Source organism: Elephas maximus, chromosome 25, assembly GCF_024166365.1.
Source record: "Elephas maximus indicus isolate mEleMax1 chromosome 25, mEleMax1 primary haplotype, whole genome shotgun sequence".
In the NCBI taxonomy this organism is placed as follows: domain Eukaryota; kingdom Metazoa; phylum Chordata; class Mammalia; order Proboscidea; family Elephantidae; genus Elephas; species Elephas maximus.
In genome coordinates, this window is record NC_064843.1 from 44,185,860 (window position 1) to 44,190,618 (window position 4,759).

The following is a 4,759-nucleotide window of genomic DNA, read 5'->3' on the forward strand; positions in this document are numbered from 1 at the left end:
TCAGACTGGCACAGCATCGCTTCTTCCCATATTCCAGGGGACAAAGTAAATCACACAGCCAAACCCAATAGACTCTGTCTTAGTAACTGTCTTAGATATTTAGTGCTGCTCTAACAGAAACCGCACCGGTGGATGGCGTTAACGAACAGAAATTTATTCTTTCCTAGTCTAGTAGGGTAGAAGTCTGAATTCAGGGCTCCAGCTCCAGGAGAAGGCTTTCTCTCTCTGTTGGCTCTGGAGGAACGTCCTTGTCATCATTTTCCCTTGGTCCAGGAACTTCTCCATACAGGGACCCATGGTCCAAAGGATGTGCTCTGTTCCCAGCTCCGCTTTCTTGGTGGTATGATGGCCCCTTATCTCTCTGTTCACTTCTCTTTTTTATGTCTCAAAAGAGATTGGCTTAAGACACAACCTAGTCTTTTAGAGCGAGTCCTACTTCATTAACATAACTGCCTCTAATCCTCATTAACATCATAGAGGTAGGATTTACAAACACATAGGAAAATCACATCAGATGACAAAATGGTGGACAATCACACACAATACTGGGAATCATGCACTAGCCAAGTTGACATACATTTTGGGGAGACACAATTCAATCCATAGCACTAACTAAGTGCTGCTGTGACACAAATACCACAAGTGGGTGGCTTTAAAGAGCGGAAATTTATTTTCTCATAGTTCTGGAGCTTGAAAGTCCAGATCAGGGCCTCATTTGTACTGATTCCTTCCTTGTCAGTAGCCCCAGACATTCCTTAGTTCCTTGGCTTTCCTTAGCTTGTAGATGATCTTCACATGGCACCTGTCTTCCCTTGTGTATGTGTCTCTGTGTCTATTCTGGTCTTTTTTATAACTCAGAAGTGATTAGGTTTAGGACCCACCTTACACTGGTACAACCTCAACTGATTAATTTATTACATTATATTAAATTTCATTATGGAAAGTGATTACATTATATTTCACTAGATTGCATTATGGAGAGCACATTACGTTATATTACATTACATTACACTACACTACATGCTGAGAATGACAACTTGAAGAGGAATGGTGTTGCGTTCATTGTCAAAAAGAACGTTTCAAGATCTATCCTGAAGTACAACGCTGTCAGTGATAGGATAATATCCGTATGCCTACAAGGAAGACCAGTTAATAAGACTATTATTCAAATTTACACACCAACCACTAGGGCCAAAGATGAAGAAACAGAAGATTTTTATCAGCTGCTGCAGTTTGAAATTGATTGAACATGCAATCAAGATGCATTGATAATTACTGGCGATTAGAATGCGAAAGTTGGACACAAAGAAGAAGGATCAGTAGTTGGAAAATATGGTCTTGGTGATAGAAACAATGCCAGAGATCCAATGATAGAATTTTGCAAGCCCAGCGACTTCTTCATTGCAAATACCTTCTTTCACCAACATAAACGGCAACTATACACATGGACCTCGCCAGATGGAAGACACAGAAATCAAATTGACTACATCTGTGGAAAGAGACGATGGAAAAGCTCCATATCATTAGTCAGAACAAGGCCAGGGGCCGACTATAGAACAGACTGTCAATTGCTCATATGCAAGTTCAGGCTGAAACTGAGGAAAATCAGAGCAAGTCCACGAGAGCCAAAATATGACCTTGGGTATATACCACCTGAATTTAGAGACCATCTCAAGAACATCTCAAGTGTTGATGCATTGAACACTAGTGACCAAAGACCAGACGAGTTGTGGAATGACATCAAGGACATCATCCATGAAGAAAGCAAGAGGTCGATGAAAAGACGGGAAAGAAAGAAAAGACCAGGATGGATGTCAGAGGAGACTCTGAAACTTGCTCTTGAATGTCAAGCAGCTAAAGCAAAAGGAAGAATTGATGAAGTAAAAGAACTGAACAGAAGATTTCAAAGGGCCTCTCGAGAAGACAAAGTAAAGTATTGTAATGACATGTGCAAAGAGCTGGAGATGGAAAACCAAAAGGGAAGAACACCCTCGGCGTTTCTCAAGCTGAAAGAACTGAAGAAAAAATTCAAGCCTCGAGTTGCAATAGTGAAGGATTCCATGGGGAAAATATTAAACAATGCAGGAAGCATCAAAAGAAGATGGAAGGAATACACAGAGTCATTATACCAAAAAGAATTAGTCGATATTCAACCATTTCAAGAGGTGGCATATGATCAGGAACCGATGGTACTGAAGGAAGAAGTCCAAGCTGCTCTGAAGGCACTGGCGAAAAACAAGGCTCCAGGAATTGATGGGATATCAATTGAGATGTTTCAACAAACAGATGCAGCGCTGGAGGTGCTCACTCGTCTATGCCAAGAAATATGGAACACAGCTTCCTGGCCAACTGACTGGAAGAGATCCATATTTATGCCTATTCCTAGGAAAGGTGATCCAACCGAATGTGGAAATTATAGAACAATGTCATCAAATATCACACACAAGTAAAATTTTGCTGAAGGTCATTCAAAAATGGCTGGAGCGGTATATCAACAGGGAACTGCCAGAAATTCAGGCTGGTTTCAGAAGAGGATGTGGAACCACGGATATCATTGCCAATGTCAGATGGATCCTGGCTGAAAGCAGAGAATATCAGAAGGATGTTTACCTGTGTTTTACTTACTATGTAAAGGCACTCTACTGTGTGGATCTTAACAAACTACGGATAACATTGTGAAGAATGGGAATTCCAGAACACTTGATTGTGCTCATGAGGAACCTTTACATACATCAAGAGGCAGTTGTTCAGACAGAACAAGGGGATACTGATTGGTTTAAAGTCAGGAAACGTGTGCGTGAGGGTTGTATCCTTTCACCATACCTATTTAATCTGTATGCTGAACAAATAATCTGAGAAGCTAAACTATATGAAGAAGAACGGGGCAACAGGATTGGAGGAAGACTCATTAACAACCTGCTTTATGCAGATGACACAATCTTGCTTGCTGAAAGTGAAGAGAACTTGAAGCACTTACTAATGAAGATCAAAGACCACAGCCTTCAGTATGGATTACACCTCAACATAAAGCAAACAAAAATCCTCACAACTGGACCAATGAACAACATCATGATAAATGGAGAAAAGATTGAAGTTGTCAAGGATTTCATTTTACTTGGATCCACAATCAACAGCCACAGAAGCAGCAGTCAAGAAATCAAAAGACGCATTGCACTGGGCAAATCTGTTGCAAAGGACCTCTTCAAAGTGTTGAAGAGCAAAGATGTCACCCTGAAGACTAAGTTGTGCCTGGCCCAAGCCATGGTATTTTCAATCACATCATATGCATGTGAAAGCTGGACGATGAATAAGGAAGATCGAAGAAGAGTTGATGTCTTTGAATTGTGGTGTTGGCGAAGAATATTGAATATACCATGGACTGCCAAAAGAATGAACAAATCTGTCTTGGAAGAAGTGCGGCCAGAATGCTCCTTAGAGGCAAGAATGGCGAGACTGCATCTTACATACTTTGGACATGTTGTCAGGAGGGATCAGTCCCTGGAGAAGGACATCATGCTTGGCAGAGTACAGGGTCAGCGGAAAAGAGGAAGACCCTCAATGAGGTGGATTGACACAGTGGCTGCAACAATGAGCTCAAGCATAACAACGATTGTAAGGATGGCTCAGGACCGGGCAGTGTTTCGTTCTGTTGTGCATAAGGTCGCTATGAGTCGGAACCAACTCGACGGCACCTAACAACAGAAACAACACATTACATTACATTATGGAAGGTAATGTACTCTACCCAAGGCCAACCAATTTAAACACATGTAACTGCTCTGTGACAGCAACTAGACTAGTGTTTGGTCAAACAACTAGGAACCGTAGCGTAGCCAAATTGACACATAAAATTAACCATCACATATTTCATCCATTTAGAGGGAAGAACCACAAATTTACTTGGAAAAAGGGATGAATAAGGGAGATGTGAGGTAATAATAATATGATCCATCAGAGTGGTACAGAGTAAGCAAAAATTTCCATAGTCCAAGCAAGAGATGCTAAGGAAAGTGGCAATCATCTACTTTTTTACTGTGATGTCTGATTCACTATTATTTCATCCATTTTATTTTGTTCTCTCCATATAGACTGTAAGTTGCTCTTGAAGAAGCATTATGTTCTACATGCATTCTGCTTTCCCAGCCAAATTTTGGCTCATATTAGTTAATTAATGAATCAACTGGTTGTTAACAATGGACTCAGGTAATAGAAACCACAAATAAGGTATGATACTTACTATTCCTGTCAGGAATGTCTGTTGCCTTTAGCATTCGAAGTAGTTAAAATCACTATCCCTTACAGATAGTTGCATTCAATGACCCTGCCTGAAATAACCCCTTTTGATGCCTGGGTTTTTATCCCTGATGTTACTGTTTCTTATTTAATGTCTCTTGCATTTCAAGATGATGTGATTTTCCTTATTAGTCTCTCTAAAAGGAATAACTCAATATCTACCTCATCAAAGTATTAGACTCTGCATTGAAGTAAAAAAAGTTATAGCATGAGATTCTGTTTTCCTGATAGGTTAAGTGAAAAGGCATGTATGTGAGCATCTAACCAAATCACAGGGCTTTGGTGGCAAAAAATAAATTTCTCGCTTTTAAAGAGAAGAGTCGAAACCATGAGTTTCATTTCCTAAATCTCTGTACTGATCGCATCTGTAAGGTTAATTGTCTTTTGTACGTTCATATATATCGATCAGCATAGATTGGGCTATGCTGTGCTTACAAGCTCAGAACCATTGCTTGAAACATCACGT